Source organism: Bemisia tabaci, chromosome 4 (genome assembly GCF_918797505.1).
Source record: "Bemisia tabaci chromosome 4, PGI_BMITA_v3".
NCBI classification, from domain to species: domain Eukaryota; kingdom Metazoa; phylum Arthropoda; class Insecta; order Hemiptera; family Aleyrodidae; genus Bemisia; species Bemisia tabaci.
Genome location: NC_092796.1, coordinates 16,415,388 through 16,433,585, shown reverse-complemented (window position 1 = coordinate 16,433,585; position 18,198 = coordinate 16,415,388). Strand labels below are relative to the sequence as shown.

At 41.7% G+C, this 18,198-nt stretch overlaps 1 long non-coding RNA gene across 1 annotated transcript in view; it reads left to right on the top strand.

The window, feature by feature from the left end:
• Window positions 1-272: 272 nt before the first annotated feature.
• Window positions 273-18,198, top strand: part of LOC140224436 (uncharacterized) — a 33,822-nt gene continuing 15,896 nt past the window's right edge. Inside the window, exon 1 of the long non-coding RNA XR_011899711.1 lies at window positions 273-328. This is a non-coding gene — a long non-coding RNA (uncharacterized lncRNA). The remainder of the gene's footprint in view (window positions 329-18,198) is intronic.

The window sequence follows — 18,198 nt, the reverse complement described above, 5'->3', positions numbered from 1 at the left end:
TTGCATAAATGTTGCTTCTTCATAACGATCTGAAAAATCTCTCAGAAAAGCAAATAGTTTTTGCTTCCTACCAAAAAAAAAAAATGTACATTTTTAAGGTAAATAATTTTGTAAATTGTGATACTGCTTGTGTAGAACAATGAAATTTCGTGATTTTGAAAACATTGTAATCGGGCTGGTACTCTTTTGCTAAATGCGATCCATTTAATACTTGCAGAATACCATGTTGGGATCAAATTGATAAAAATTGCCTTTTTATGTGTGTTTCAGGGTCGTGATCTCTAATTCAAAAGGATGACCGCACATCCAGCCATTGCATCGATTATACGTAAGTACGCTGGATTTATATATTATTCTTTTGAAGAATTGTCTTTACTTTAACATTCGATCAGTAAGGTCTTTGCGTCGTAAATCTAGATACCAAATTCACGAGCAAATACTTGCCTCTCAGGAGAAGGGGGAAGGGAGATAAGTGATTTTGAAGTGAAAGGGCTCATAAGCTTTGCAAATGCTACCTCAAGATTTTGTAACTTACTCTGTCTTTTGAGATTTGCCCTCTTTGAAAGCTCTTTTACAACTCTACCGAAAGCACTACTCCTTCTATCGCTCTTCATTTTCCTACCGCGAAGAAAAGTAAGTAAATGTTGATTGAGCTTTAAAAGTTTAGCCTATAGAGAAAGGTTTAGGTAGAACCCTAAGAAGTTACGTGAATATGATTCTCAAAACAGACTGCAGGTGTCGAGGATGTAATAAATTCTGGTCACAGCACGACCATGTAGCTGAGGAAGTTGCATTGTAGGTATCGGAAAAATCGGGAAAACGTGGAACTGTCAAGGGAAAATAAAGCGATTCAAAATTAAGAAAATTTAGGGAATTGGTTTACAAATTTAAAATCTAGAAAAAACCGTGATACGTATCGTCAAATGTTTCAATTTTCGTATACTTGAATTTCCTACTACGAGTGTGGAGCCTACAAAAGGATTGCCCGATAAGCCTTTGCAAAAAATCTCAAGAGTGCCATTGTTGAAGCGTTCTCATCTATTTAAGGGTTAAGATGTAGGATTTCACTGCGTAAAAAGTGAAAGAAACATTTCAATTCGGTTTGAAAAACTCGGATAAGTTAAGACAATTTCTTTTCAAACTTTGCTGGGAACCTCGTCTTGAGTTTGCTGCAAATCGCATCTAAAATTATACAAACTTAGTAGCATTTGGTAGGTTTTCCTACCGAAAATTTACTCAATTTAACGTTAAAAGTAATCCACTTTTCTTAGCTCAGACCTGACAACACCTGAATAATCACCGCAGATCGGCTCGCGGCCCGGGGCTCCCCTCGGTTCACCGTGCTTTTGGGGTTCGTTTCATCCGGGCTGTGAAAGGGGCGAAAATCTCCTCCAAAGAAGGAAGTGACCGTCAAAAGGCTCGGGGAAAATAAAACGTCACCGGCTTTGCGGTGGCTGATTGGCTCGTTTTCCTTGGAATGAGCTTAAAAGGCCCCGGATAACCGCCTTTTGTCGCGGGACCTTCCAAAGTCTTCGGTACATTCCGCGCCCTTTCCGGCCTGATGGAATTCTGCCACGCTTAGTGAAAACGCCGTAAGAACATTCAGAAGCTGCCGAACTTCTTCCAGTGCGAATATTGCGGAAAACCCATCGATGTTTCTTTAGAATGGATTTTTTTTTTTTCTCTGGGAATCTAGTGGGACTCAAGATTTTAATGAAATAATATCCCCCCAGTCACCACAAAAATTTTCCTAAAATATGTTTAAATTTTATTTGTTTCGTATTTGAAAGTGTTGTGAAACCACTTTAAAGTGTTTCAGGTATAGGTATTCATGCTTGAACAAAATGAACACCATTGAACGTAGGAACAATTTATAAAATATTGTCAGAATGTGTTGAAATATTCCAAAAAATTGAATAATCCACAGCTACACTACTATGAATAAGGTGTTTTTCATCAACATTGTTCATACAAACTTCTATAGTGTAAAAACTAACGTGTTTAAAATTTGTATAGTTTACGTTTAATTTTTATCATCTCGTCAAAAATATAACTTTTGAAATCTTTCCAACACATACGGTCATGAGGTTACAAATATGAAAATATTATGGCTTAACAGGTGTATTTTTTCTCAAAAAAACGTATTTCTCCCATGAGGAAACCTCGTAACATTCTTACCCCGAAAAAAATTCTTCTTACGCCTCCTACTGAACCCCGTTGGATCTGGGTGTGAACCGGACTGTATTGAGGAAAAGATCAAGACTGTTTAATTGTATTGCACTATAAATGTTCAAATAAGTATAATTTACTTTCACTAGGAATAAGTTACGAAATTAGTTCACTATTCTGTCAATTCACTTTTGCTAACCCATCAGTTGTCGAAATGCTAAACTAACAATTACTTGATTTCCCATTTTAGCAATATGCTAGGATATCCAAGGTTTTCCCAGCGAGACGAAATTGCTATTTCAACAGTGCAGCAAATTATCACAGTTTTTTTGTTTTGTTTTGATTTCCGCATTTCGGTCTGTACTTTGGCGTCGCAGAATCGTTTTCTTAAGTCGCAACTTGGCAACCCTTGATCCGAGTTTTCGAGATTCGACGAAGTACCCGCGATTGGGAGTAATTTTCGCATGTAAGAATATTCCGTAGACCTCTTCCCACCCCGTCCTTCGACGTGTTCGATTTTTTAGAATATGCTCATTAGGACAAATTGTAGGGTCCCCAGTTCGTTTCGCCTTATACAGAATAAATATAGTAACAATGATGTAATCAGTCTCGAAATTCAAAATGACGGCTCACAGCGTAACGCCCCGGGAAAGTTGCTGTCGTTTATTTTTCACCCGACAATTTTCTCATTTTTTCCTCCTTATGCAAGCTCGGGCTCCTTGAAGTTTCAGGGCCGAGGATACATGGAGGGAAATGAGCCATGAGGCTTCAATGTGACCGGGTCTCAGGGGAAAGCTCTCGCTACTTTCGACTCGCGAACCCTTTTTGGGTTTGATCCTAAAGCTAACGAAAAATTGTGTTTTTGTGAAAAAATGTTGCTTTTTTGAGTAATGAATCGTGACGCAGAAGTTCGGCTCGGTCGTGGAATTAATAAATATTATTAAAGAATTAAGCTTCAAAAAATTAAACGCACTCTTATTTCGGATCATTTTGCGCGCTCAGTCCAGGTTATTCAAAAAATTTTACGAAAGTTCAATTTGATTTTAATATTTGTATCACAAAAGCCATACAAAAATAAGAGTAAGCTTGGCCGGGCCTCGAAGAAATGATTCAAATCGAACTGTGGTTTGCAGTAGCTTCGAGGTCAAAAGTTTGGATTCAGATTCTGTGAGGTTGAAAATTAAGAGCACCCGCAAACGTTAGAGATGGACAAAAGTGGCGCATTAGACGATCTCGGGAGCTTCGAGTTTACTATTGACTCGTCGGTTCAATGGCAACTTTTTCTGTAAAGTAGAATTCCCCCAAAAATTGTCGAAATTTTGAAGTATCTAATAAGCAGTTTGAGTCAATTTCGTCACGAATAATTACCAAATACAATCGGTCTTACTTCTTCATCCCTCCGCTCCCCCCTTCTCTCTCACTCCCTTTTTTCTTCCAACTGTTTTTGAGCAAACGGGGGGGAGGGGGAGCGTACGCATCCCCCCCCCCCCGTATCTGCCTATGCGATCAAGGTGATTCGATGGACGCCATATTTTGTGTCAAAACGGCATGCGATATATCGCATCAATTAGTTCCATTTTTTCAGGTACTCGTCATTTTTCTCCAATTTTGAGATCGTAATTCTGTTGTCAGGAGACTAAAGCACTCATTTACCAATTTTAACAAAGAAATTCAACGTAATGAAGGCGTGGTTTTTTTAGAGAGAAAACATCGCATTGGATACTGATATCGAAACTGCACTCGAATGCAATATTTTCTCTCTAAAAAACCCACGCCTTTATTACGTTGAACTTCTTTTTTAAAATTGGTATGTGAGTGCTTTAGTCTCTGACAACAGAATTACGATCTCAAAATTGGAGAAAAATGACGAGTAGCTGAAAAAATGGGACCAATTGATGCGATATATCGCATGCCGTTCTGACGCAAAATATGGCGTCCATCGAATCACCTTAATGGGATTGCAGCGCGAGGCTTCGTCGATCAAAGCTCATTTGAGAAAGAGCGACGAGGTTTAAATAATCATCTGGCTGAGCCATGAACTTGTTTTAAAACTGACAACGGTGAAAAGTGAGCCGCACTTGAGACCGAGAATCAAAGGCGAGTGGCCAGAGGAGTGTTCGGCTCGAGAGGGACGCTCCGGGATGAGATTCCACCCGAGTCCCGGAATCGCGGGACTTTCGCCGTCGCCTCCAAAGGTAAGCTAATGAGCTTTTGAATATTAATGAGCTTTGATTGTTTGCGTATTATGAGTCCGGCCCATTACTGTCGATTCGTTATTTCAGCTTTTTCCAGCGTCTTCACGCAAAGTATGAATATTAGAGGGACAGTTTAAAATCGCTCCGGACAGCCAGCCACTTCAAAGGACGCGGAAGCTCGACGAGGAGGGCTGAAATTCATGCGGGAACGAGTCGAAACTTTCTGTTAGTATCTCGGCGACGGTGAAGAGCTTTTATTTTGGGAGATTTAACATTTTTGTGTAGATGAGTACACGCATCTTACATTTTTTTTTAATTTATAATTTTTTTTTTTGGTTGCTGAGCTTTGTGTTGAGGAACGCACCTAACAATTTTCCAAAGTATGGCTTACGGCTCAACCGTTTACATTGAATTATGACGATACGTGTTTCTAATTCGGTACCACAGGGAGAACTCTATGCTATGTGCAAACAACACAACAGCACTTAGGAAACTTTCATTTTTCATTATTATAAACATTATTTTTTGCCTGTGTTTCATCCTTACAGATGGTTAAAACCACTTGCCTCTCTGTGCGACATTGCTGACTTCCCATCATGCTTTGTCTTTAAATTGAGAAAAAAATTAATGGAATCTATTGGCGATTCCCGTGGTTTTTCTTACCTGTTCGAAGAATTTTCCGTGGAAGGGTCTATCAAAGTAAGGTCTAACAAGTCTCAAAATGATCACCTTATTTTTAATAAAATTGTTACATGATAGTAGCACTTAATTAACTTGATAGGTGGGTATGTAGGTGAAGTGCCAAAAAATGTGCAAGAATTATCTTACAATAAAACTGTTTCGTACATGGACCGTGTTAAGCAGAAAGGAACCAAGTCACATCAGCTGTAGCCAAAAGCTGGGCAATTTAATTTTTCACAGGAACAGTTTGGCGAATTTTTGTCCAAATTTCAGTGAATTTTCCGTATGGTGCGATTTAATTCCTTAAAATTTTCAAAGGAATCCATTCAATCGTTCTCTTCTAAAAAATGAAATAGCCCGGTTAAAGGCGATATTTGATGTGGCTCGGTTCCTTCCTGCTATACGCGGTCCATGTGTCGAACTATTCAATTGAATAAATCAGTTTTTTTGTAAGTTAAATTTTGGCACATTGTTTAGCCTTTTGGCTCCATACCGACCTTTCAACTCATTTTTAACACAAGAATCGCCATTGAACCTCCGCCGAGCGAGAGGAATAGCCGCACAATTTTCACAACACCTGATGGTGCTCATCAGATTCCGAGTTTCCACTCTTCATTTTCATCTCTGGCCCATTTTTTCAACGGACTCCGAGCTTTCAATAGCCGATACACGGAATTGTTTTTTTCCGCGCGTACAATTAGTAAAAAAGTCCGGGTGCAATATGACAAATGGATCCATCCGGGTTCGATGAGGAGACCGCCGGAAAATAAACAAATGATTCCACTGCAGCTTAACCACACATTTTCATTTTTTCCCCTCGCCGTAACGAATGATACGCATTTGTTCCATTAATTATCGTGATTGATAACGCGCCGCTGGGCAGTTGAGCTTTTGAAAAATGGGAAACCGGCGTCGATCGATCCGGCAGTATGTGAGCCGCGGTCGGGACGTATCCTCGTGCGCTGAAAGGCTCACTTACTGCCGTCTTCCGGTGGGCTGTCCGGACGGACTGTCAGGAACGGGCCTACGCCTCGACCCGGTGACAAGGTGTTGAATGAAAAGTGAGCTTCGAGTGGGGCACTTGAAATTTTAAAACCTGCCGTCATCACCAAGCCCAAGTGGACACTCTGATGCTCGTGTCGTTGGTTTATTTCCTTCGTTGCAAGTTTCCAGGCTGGATTCGTAGTCTTCCGTCCCTGAATCGATTACATTCCCTAGGGATGTTTATCAAAAAGGAACCGAGCCACATTTTCGAAAAAATTGATTCATGGATATTTTTGAGTACCTCTAGTCGAATATTTTCTCCTGACAAAACTCCAAGTCGAAAAAAGATTAGTTAGTGAGAAGAGGAATTAAAGTTTATTTTTTACATTGAGTCCCCCTGGTAAAAATTGGCGATAGGAGCTGCGTTTCAAAATACCATAGGAGCTCTTATAGATGACTAAAGAAGGCTATAGAAAATCATATAGCTGGCCGTAGAAAGCGGAGCAAAGCATATAGCCGGGCTATACGAAGCTATAAAAAAGTATACAGTCGTGCTATAGTTTCTATCGCCGGGCTTTACACTTTATCACCATTGGCTATAAAAGGCTATAAGAAATCGTGTAGAAATTCGTGTGCTTTGGAAATCATTAAGTTTTTTACGGAACTACCTTAATGTTTACAAAACACACATTATATTTTCCTTTAAAACACATTTTTTTTTTCATCAATTAAAATGAGAATAATCCATACAGAGTGTACAAACATTTCAGAATCATGAGTTGAAAAACGCTGACTCCTCGAGATTAAATATTAGAGCCTCACACAAAGCGGAGCGGCGACGCACTGGCGCCTACAAACCTAACAGGGATACTTCACGCATTGCGCAATGCGTACAGTATCCCTGTTAGGTTTGTAGGCGCTCTCTGCCGCGCCGCGCCGCAGCGTACCACGGCGCTTGAAGCAACTATTTCACACCAGAGGTATTGCACAGTATCATAAGAAATTGAAGGCGCTCCAACATATTAAGAATGACTGGCATCCTTCAAAAGTACGGAGCTTTCCTCGCAAAATATATCAAGATACTATGGCACAAAAAGAGAGCGGTAGTCCAAAAACTTACTAAGTCCTAGTATCCGTATTTAGTAACGTTTGGCATAAACTTTATCATCTGGCTAATGCTTAATCGTCATCGGCTATAAAAGGCTATTAGAAATTGTACAGCCGGCTACAGAAGCTATTGGAAATCTTACAGCCGGCTTTAAGTCTATGGTATTTTGGAACACAGATTCTACTGCCAATTTTTACCAGGGCCTATGGAAGAATCAAACCTTAAACTTCTTTTTCTCACGTTCAACTTAATGTGGGTTGATTCCTTTCCGATGAACTCCGTCCATATAATATCATGAATACAGCTCATGCGTAGAGTTTTTTAAATAAGATAATTTTTGTCTCGCGAATAAATAGCCTAAACTATTTTTTTCATCCTTAAAAAGTTGAATTTAATTTGAGTGATCTTTGCAGTTGTCAATAGAAAAAGGACCGTAAAAACGTGAAGAGGTAGAAAGTTAAGCCGGGGAAATCTTACAATAGGCGAGGTATTTTAGGTTGAGTCGAGGCAACCCCGTCCAATTTTCAGCATCGGAGCATTCGAAGCACAGCATAGCGTGCACGTGGTTCTTCTTATCTCATTCTTTTCCTCCCCTTCGTGGCGCTTAATTTAAGGTTTAATTAGGGCGATTAAAGTCCCCGTGTTGAGAGCAGTGCACAGCGACACAACCTACACGCGTGCATCCATAAGTCATTGTCAGGGGTTCTCAAATCGGATCGCCGCTTTTCAGCCCCTCGCGGGTAATTTCAGTCCGCTCGCCTCGACTTAGGCTTACGATTTACTTTATCCCCCCTTAATTCTGTACTGGAAATTATGTGCTCTGAAAATGACATCGGGTCACAATTGGATGAGACTGTTTGTCTCTTTGAATCACCAATCACACTGAGAAAAATCGAATTCCTTACAACTACATGAAGTAACCCGTTACCATGGCAGTTTTTGTTGAGCTGAGGAAAATACTCGTGTCAAATAATCGACGATTCTTGCTAGTATAACATGTTAGTCCCGTTAGTGAAAATTACTTTTCCTGCACTGAGAAGTTCCTGGTTTTCATACACAACGAGGAGAAATCACTTGCGATAAGGAATCTTTGCCCCACTGAAAAAAAGTTACGGGCTGTATAGACATACCGTCCGTTCCGGGCTGAGAGGCCGAAAGTTCTGGGTGCTGGAGCCGTAACCTCAATTACTCCGGGTGCTACGCCCGGAACTTTGGACACTGAGCCCGGAACGCGGACGGTATGTCTATATGTATAGACCGTAAGTACGGCTTCCACGGCCGGAGTTTTTTCGTGCACCGTCTTTATCAAAAAACAACTTCTGGAGGAGACTATCTGGTTTTTTAATCAGACTTTTTTTTAAATGATGAATTTGAAATGTTATGTTTGTTATACTACGGCCAAGGCCTTTCATTGGGAAGGGTGCTCCACATTCACGGCCTCCACCCCCATTGCCGTCTCTCCTGGACTGGGAGTTGATTTTAAAGAAAATCAGTGATAAAATCGTGCCTCTTGCATTGTGCATCGTCGTAGATCATCCAGAAGAAAATCCCCCCTCCCAGAATTTTCCTGGCTCGAATGTTATTCTTAGTGATCGCAGCGGAGCACACTGAAACGAGTTAATATGAAAAGTTGGACAAAATCTGGAAACTTTGAAAGCTTATTTTTTCGAAAATATGAATAGAAAAAGTTCAAGAGTGGTTTCATTGGTTCTTCTGTAACATTTTCTTGCAGGAACACCCCTTGAAATTGAATTTGTGACAAAATAAACTTCAAAATTTGAAATCACAGCCAAAAATTTTATGTCCGGTCTCTTCAATTGACTCGATCCACCGTGCGGAGGCGCAATTTTGAAACCCCTATTTTCGAGAGCTCCCGGCGAACGAGGAGCTCGCAATTCGCCGTGACGACTTGACGGGCCCCGTCGTGAAACCAGTGTTGCCTGCTCGTGCACATAATCCGAATATTTCTCGAAGACTAAGTTGGATTTTTGGGGGTTGTCGGCAACGGCGGAGGATCACTTGTCCACCGGAGGCTGGGGCGCGGGGCTCCGGGACGAAACAGTAATAACGTTAAGTATTTCAGGAAACTAAGCGGAAAGGCGCGGAGAGCGCACCACTCACCGAGCCCACGTCCACCGTCTAGCAAATGGATCTCCGGTCCCATCAAAAATGAAGGGCCCTCTCGGCGAGGTGGACCGCCGCCGGGTCATCCGGAAAAGTCCCGCTTTCCCCCGCGGAGGGATTTCCGAGCCGGCACGTTGCGGCTACGCGGGGAGCATTACACGCCCGCGCCTCTCAAGTTGCCACCCTCGTGGAGTCACGGGCAATCTCCAGGGTGGAACCACGAATCATAGAGTACATAGAGTCGTAATGTAAATGGAAGAGCTGGCGCCATGTTCTGGTCGACTTTCTCAAAGCCCGGTGTGCGCCGAGTTTCCGTCACTTTTTCGATACATTTTAGATCCAAAATGTAAAATCGACGGCATAGGTCCACAATCACATATCTCGTTTGCGATGTCTGAAAAACTCCGCCTCTAAGTTATTTTTTTTGAAGGAGAACAAATTGACATCATTCCTTGAAGTTTATGCAGAATTTTCTTCGCACTGAGATAAAAAATCACGGCAGTTTTAAAGAATTGACGTTGAGTAGTTATCCGTTTAAAAAATAAAGAATGACAGGAAGTCTGCGACGTCGCAAACCGAGTTATGTGATTGCCGACCTACACCGTCGAAATGTGGAACTTTATTGCAATGTTTCAAAATCTCCAATCACGCTTCATTTTCTCTTAAGGAAACTAACCAATATCACCCTAAAGTTTTCCTATATTTTGATTTTAAATGACATCACCTACTCTTGTACCAACCTTGCCAGGATTAGTGGCTAATCCCATGAAGGTAAGGCTGGCACCGGTACTCACCCAAAATCTAGGTGATACCATTCTAGAGCCCAGTCCTGAAGTCGTTTTTTCCGTGAAAGCACACATTTTACCCTCATCGATCGCACCCGGAATGCCTTGCGCTGAAGCTCAAGAGCTTCAAGTCAACTCTGTCCCTGCGGAGTGGTACATGGATCATCCGGCATAATGTGGCGGTATTAGAGGAGTCCCACCCGCACTCCCCCCCTCCTCGTCCGAACTCCGAAGTTCTCCAAGTGCCACATGGCCTCTCCAGTTTAAATAACCTTTGTCCACACGGTATTACGTCTTGCTCCGGAACAGGGCTGCAGGATCGTGCTGGGAGCCGGCGGATGGGCTCCGGGCTCCGGTCGACGGCGAAATTCGGCGGCCGCGAGTGACGCGGATGGCTCTAGTGTTGATATTCGGTCGCTGTCTCTCTCACTGTGCTGTTGATATTAGTCCCGAGCCCCCCCCCCCCCCCCCCCCTCACCGCGATGACAAGTTATGGTGCGTGGGCTCTCTGGTTCGCTGGTCGGCGCATCGTTGTCGTCGCCGTTCAATGCATCAGGGAAGTCATTTCGGGTAACCTCTAGAGGACAGGGGGCAAAAGTTGTCCAGAGGAAGCAAAATTTCCTTGGGGGGGGGGGGGCAGAAAACTTGAGAAATGCCCTAAAATCGATCAAAGTTGACCCAAATGGACTTCATCTTCCATTAGAACTGGAGTTTCTGGCTCATCCGTAAAAACACTTACATGCAATAGGAAGCGAATGATATCTACACTGAACCAGAAATTGTAGTTCCGGAATGCAGAATTTGTTCCAACTGAGCTGTTCACTTGAAAGAGGGAGAGGGAGAAACAATTTTTCTTCGAGATTACGGTATACTCGTATACTTCAACAATATTTTTTGGTTTTCAGCCACTCATAATGCGAAAACAAAAGTTGAGCTGTTAGCCGACTTTACAAATATAATATGCGGTAATTCCGACTCAGGTCATGCTTTAATATAAAAAAAAAAAAAAAAAAAAAAACAATGTGCAAGAGATGTTAATATATTTACAATTTTACCTTAACATGGTAGACACGCAAACGTTTCGATCAACACTTTGGTCTTCATCAGTGGGAAAGAAAGCATACTATATGCATATCGCAATTGTTGCATATTATATTTGTAAAGTCGGCTAATAGCTCAACTTTTGTTCTCGTATACTTCTTTAATGATCCGAGCAGGATCGGCAAAATCCTGCAACACCTCCCGCGCCGCGAAAAAATGTCTTTGTGGATAAAATGGAATTTGGAAATGGAATATTTTTGCAAAATAATTAAATTAAATCCCTATTCTAAATCAACCGGAATTCCTTTTTGATTGACAGGGATGTTTTCAAGCAAGTTGGATTCCTCAAAAAACCATCGGACATTTGGACTACGTTTTGCAATTTGGAACTACAAACTCTAACCCGGTTTAAAAACAACGTATGTGCCATTAGTTTCCCTATGCACACAAGTGTTTTTTTTCAGATGAGCCAGAATTTATAGTTCCAAATTGCAAAATGCAGTTCATTTCATCATTTCATTTTTTAAACGACTGGACTCCTCTTGGATTTGTCGATGGAAGTTATCCTTTTGATTGGAGCAGAAATTCTTCTGGGTGAATTTTGAGACGCCTTTTGCCGCGCCTCCTCCAAGTTTACCAACCGCTGATCACAGGACTCATTTGAGCGTGAAAATCGTGTGAGAACAAAGAGGGATTCCCTCCTCGGAACAAGAACCGCGTATCCACCGCGGAACCTCCATGGAGATGCGAGGTTTTGGCCGAGGACGAGAGACAAGAGCTGGAAGCGAGGGAACGGAAGAGAAGGCAAACAGAATGATGAACAATCGAGGAGTGACGCTGACGCTGAAGGAGGAGTGCTCTCGCCTCCATCCGTCGGGCTATATCTCTTCACGAATTATTCAAATTTCTGACTTTTCAACAAAGCGCCCTTTCGAGGCGACTCATATTCAAGATAAGGAATTCCTGGGGACAGAAAATAAAAGACCACGCGAGATCTCGATGAGGAGTGAAGAAGCGGAAAAATTAGAATGGGCTCGCACTGCTGCCAACGTCCCCGGGAAAAATGAGGAAATCAAGACTTATCACTCTGGAAAAAAAACACATTGGATCTAGAGTCCAAACTCTTAAAAACATCGACAAGAAAAATTACTCTTGATTAAATCAGAATCTAGCTTAAATCAAGAACCAAGCCTCTTAATTTAAGCGGATTTCGTTTTGATTCAAGCAAAAATCCGATTGAATCAAGAGTATTTTTTCTTATCAATGTTTTCAAGAGTCTGGACTCTAGATCCAATGTGTTTTTTTTCCAGTGCACTTCTTTGTGGATCAAAAAAATGTTGTCACGGAAAACATTCAAGAATGTCATACGCGGAAAAAATTAATTTGCTGATTTAACAATTTCCTAGTTAAAGTGTCCGACATGTTTCAATGCAGATTTTGCAATAAAAAATACTAATTCAACCTCCCTCGTGGTTAAATTAGTTGTTCCCCGTTGTAAAATGCACATTTGGAACATGTCAGACTTATTTTTTAACAATTTAATTGTTAAATCAGCAATCCGTTTATTTTCCGTGCAAATCAACCTGAAATGACGCTTTGAAATTTTAAGTTCATACAAATTTATTATTCTCGAGAAAAACTACTTAAAATGTCAATCAAAACACGAAATTTGCAGATTAAATTACAATTTCACATCTCTTCGCCTGAAATTAAACTGGTACGCTAGCAAATCAATTACCCCTTAAGAAATCAGAGAAGCATACAGCATACGATAAAACAAAAGTAATTGTCATTTTAATAAAGCGAATGATCTTGAAGGCTTATTATTCAAAGTAAAGCTGATGCGCCTTCATTTTTAGAGCATGCACCATGGACAACCTCGATCACAAATAGCTGCATCCCGATTTTACAGTGAAAGATGGACAGGGAAAACTGATGCGCCATCATTTTCCATGGACAGTTCTGAATGACAACAATTTTCCTCAGCTCAACGAGAAAATGTTTAATCCGATGTTTCTCAGTCTTGTGACGCGCAGAAATCAAAACCATTTCCAGCGCTGTCAAGCAACGTTGAGCCAAGAAACTCTTCAAACAAAGGCAAACAGGCGGGGGAAAGGGAGAAGGAGGCAGGTTTGACTTGAGTGAGCGAAAACTGAAAAGTGCGGAACGACTAAAAAGCTCAACACCGTTGTTCAACGGCGCGGCGGCCTTGGTGGAGCGGGCTGGAAATAAGACCGGTTAGCTTAACTGCGAGATTTTGCTAAAAATCAGGAATTTCAATCCTTTAAAATTCGGTGTAAAATGTGCACAATTTTTCGCACGAAATGACAACCTTGCCTCGAGTTGCGTGGGTCGGAGTTCCTTACCTCGCCGTTTGTCACTATGATATCCAGAGTAGAGGCTTTGTTGCTAATTCTGACAACAATGCGTAAAAGTTATAGCCAAGATTGAGCTTTTCAATTGTAATGCGGAGAAGGCGGGGAGTGGGGGGGGGGGGGATTTCGGCTCCCTACTAACAATGCCCCATCCCTCACCTGGAATCATGATGCCTGACTATCCGAAATAGAAATACGGCCGAGGCGCAGAAAATAACCCAGGACTATAAAAAACCGCCGAGACGGTGTGTTGAGCAGTTCTCTTTTCGATGCTGGAAATTTTCAATTGCGAAGACTTCGTCGCTCTCCGGTTGCGAACTTGCGGATAATTATCCCGGAAAAATGTCATAAGAATGTCTATTTTTCCAAAGAGCGCTCATGCTGAATGCTCATGTCAAAGGATCCTTGAATATTTTACCGTTTTTTTCAAAGGTCGATTCTCAGGTTGAATGCATGACATTGCCAATAAAATTGATTGCTAATTTTGAAGAAGAAACAGCTAAAGCCACCTGTAAAATTCACTGGAAAAAAGTCTCTTGGATCTAGAGTCGCAACTCATAGAACATTTGACAAGAAAGAATACTCTTGATTCAATCGGATTTTGCGTGAGTCGAGAGCCAAGCCTCTTGATGGAAAATGATTTCCTTTTAATTCAAGCAAAAATCTGATTGAGTCAAAAGTACTTTTTCTTGTCAAAGTTTCTTAGAGTCTGGACTCAGGATCCAAGATACTTTTTTTCCAGTGTCTATTTTTCAGGAGAAGTTTGTTAACGTCTAAATGTTCGGACGGCGTTTCCCCTAGGTTCCGGGATCCGGAACCTTTTTGTTCGAATTTCTTTCACTTCGTGACCGTCAAAAGTTCCGGAATTCTGTTTAGATTGTTTCAAAAGCTCCGAGAAAGTTCCGGAAAATGCAGAAGATCCTGAGCATTTTAGGAATTTCAAAAGTTCCAGGAAAAATGACGAAAGTCTAAAAAATCCGTAATTTGGCACTAGTTCCGAGTAACGGAAGCGTGCTTAGGGAGTCGGGAGCAAGGTCGGTGAGAACGATTACAAGATGGAAATTAAAGTTTCATAATGCGGAGGATTAATTTTCGAAAGATTGCTCCGGCCGGTGGCGGGCGGGAGAGCTTTGGCAGATCTCCAAACGGGGAGCGCCTCGCCTCGCGCAAGGCAGGCAGCAAGCAGAGCAAATGGGCTAAACGAATTAAATGCACAACTTCCGTATAATGGATCCACAAACATGCGTTTCACATCACTCAAACAAACCCCCGCCCCAGCCCCCGCCCCAGCCCCCGTCCCCGTTACCTACCCCCGGGCCTCGGGCCGGGCGTCCCTCTTTTTCGACTCATCCGAATGCTGAACTCTCGGTTTTCGGTATCCAACCGGAGTCCAACGCGCTGGGTCGCTCGCAGTTCCACGCGCAGGTTTCATAGCTGGGAATGGAGATGTTGCATGTGTGAGGAATTTGCGATTTGACTGTTGATTCCAATGTAAAAGTTCGCGAGAAACACGATGGTGCCACTGGTTTTCTCTGAAATCAACTCCCAAGCTCAAAAAAAGGTCTCAAGTTGAGGCCAAAATGGAGGGGATATCCCGCGCTATCCTGAGAGTCCACCTCTACATCAAGACAAACTCTCCATGCAAAGATAGAGAGCAAATACATTGACAAGGCTGCCACCTTATGTGGGGACTTTAAAACTGAAATCACGGCAACCCTGCTAATGTATTTGCTCCCTATCTTTGCATGGAGAGTTTGTCTTAATGTAGAGGTGGACACTCAGGATAGCGTGGGATATCCCCTCCATTTTGGCCTCAACTTGAGAGCTTTTTTTCAGCTTCGGAGTTGATTTCAGAGAAAACTAGTGTCACCATCGTGTTTCTCGCGAACTTTTACATTGGAATCAACAGTCAAATCGCAAATTCCTCACACATGCAACATCTCCATTCTTTCAGGATTCAGGCACCATCGCGGGGACATTACTTCACGGACAAATACCTGTATTCAATATCTTTAATGCCGCTTTCGGACACTAGTATGGTTGATTCTGGATGAGCGGAGGTACACATCAATAAAGTGGTGACATCCCGCAAAAGAGACATAGTCTCCCCAACTTTCAGTATCCAATAAAAACCCAACGGGTAGTCGAATCAACTTAAAATTTTTGATTTCTACGAAACTGTGCTTGTACACTAAGTATGCCGAATTTCATTAAATTTTGAGGGATCACTGTTTCAAAGTGTCACCAGTTGGCATGGAATAACCCGAAAACATTTAAATTCGGCCATCATGTTCAGCAGTCGTTTAAGCACGCTGTCTCAGGCATTTTTTGGGGAGGAGGGAGGGGACCAGAGGTTCTTGACAGAAGGAGCAAAAAAAGGGCTCCCCGAGTCTGTACGCCCGTAAATTAAACCCGATAGCCGGACAAATAGCCACTCATATTTTTCTAATAATATTTTTTATATGACTCATGATATGATACTTTTATGGCCACATCAAATTTTTCGTCTCGTATTTATATCCACATTTCCCTTTTTTCCATAGCTTGTAGTATATTGCTTTTTATAGTAGGAGCACACGCTGAAACGATCAAAGTTTGATCGACATTATTTAATCCATGAATCTTCATCTTGTTCTAAGACACGTTTCAAACCAAAAATGACACATTATTGGTTTTTGATTCCCGTTCGAACACACATTGAGTAATATTCACCCTTTCTTAAAACTTTCAACTCAGAAGTTAAGAACCGCGAATTCTGCTCCTTCCTATCATAACTTATGAATTGTATTCAGGTATTCCGTCTCTGATTGGAATACACCTTAGGTATAAGTTCATGCGCCTCTTTCTCAATATGAAAAATAAAAAGGCAAGTTATAAATTTAAGATAGAGCCCGAGTTTAAGCCTCCGTTTGGCAATTACTTAAACGTTCCCACCATCTTCACAATATTGCAATGTTCTTTAAGTGTCACAGATCATAGTCCCTTAATAATTCAAAACTGTCGTCAGTAAGTTGGAAGATTTTTAGCTTCCAAAAAACGATAAGACCAAATAATGTTCTTTCTCAGTGTTGCCCGAGTTTCTTAAATAAACGAACTCATTGCCTAGCTCATCGGGTGCGCCCCAAGACAGAAAAGCAGAAGTTCGCTCTCGCTTCGACAACGCCGGTTGGCTCATTTGTAAATAATTTTGATTTATTTGACAACAGATTTGAAAAAAAGTAAAGAATGGCGAAAACAACTTTTCGAGGAGAAAAATAAATAAGCTTTTCAGCTCTTCTCGGGTCATCACAGCTTAATCTGAGCCCTCATTTTTCACAAAAAAGCGTGGTCTCAGCTGAAACAATAAATTGGATTAATTGTTGCCGGAGTCACGAGGAAACAGAGTTGCCAAAATGCTTCGGAAAAGGATGCATTCGAATACCTCATTCGTGAAGATGCTGCGCTTAACTGGCAATGTGGGGAAAATGACTTTTTTCTTGACCCTATGCTACTGCACTCGCTTGTCTGATTAAGACCGTGAACCTTGGCAACTTTCACATCTTTTCAAACTTGGACGGTAAGTCCCAATTTGGCTTAAAGAATTCGGTCAGGTTTAACGTAGCTCTCAACCGTTTGACAGATTTACCTCTTTAAAAAAGGCAATTCGTTCTAGCGCCCTCTCATTTTCTTTGAAAATTAGTTTTCTTGCAGAAGGTTCATCCCCTTATTTGAATCTGTTCAAATCTATCAAGTGCGGAATCACGATGTTCGTAGACATTGCAAGATACAAATCGTCAAACAGATAACTGTTGATGCAAAGATTGTTTGGGGGCGGTACTTACGGGCTGTAGAAATAGGTCTAAAAATACATCGTGAAAAAGAGGCAGACCTAACTTTCCCCCCGAATCTGAGCACACCTTATTGGCAGTATAGCGCGGAGCATTGCAAGTTGACGCCTTGCGCCATCGCGCCTTCAATTTTTGCAGACGCAATACGGACATCCATCAAGTACGAATAGTTGTAGCTCTGCGCCGTCATCAGCGCGCGGTGGGGAGTCTCTTTTTGAGAAGAGTCATGGTTAAGTTTGCTGATATCATGCTATGATGTGTAAACATTTTTGAATAAAACATTTTTTTAAAGGTCTCTCAAGCGCCCTAAAGGACACACGTCTAAAAATTGGTATTTTGGCGAGAGTTGTATCGTGTCAGGGATTTTTTTCTCAACGGCTACCCTTAGAAATTCCAAACCGGGTCAAATTGACCCGACTATCTCTTCTTGTAAAGTTACGTATGGTGGATGAGAAGAGGGTTGAGAAAGCGCCAGTACATATATTCCCAAAAAGGTGGCATTCGTTTTTTTTTTAAAAAAAAAAAGGATCTCTTGCCTTCAAAAACATAGAAATAGCATATATAATACTTCAAAAACTATCAAAATAAATTGATTTAATTACGGGTCAATTTGACCCGACCTGGGACTTTACTTATAAAAGAAATCTTGGCCACCCAAGACGTTAACGACGCCTTATGATGACTGATGTACTTGAGGTGAGCTTTTCGGCAGTGTTTGAAACCAATTGCACAACACGTGGGTGATCAGTCATCATTAGGCAAATCTGGCCGTTGACCCTCGAATATATATGTCTCCCCGTCGAAGATATGCGTGGGGCCTCCCAAATATATTGTCTCCGTCCGGTTCCTCTAAATTTCCAGCGAAGATACGCCATCGCGCGGGTGATAGCGGTCACGGAGGAGGAGGGC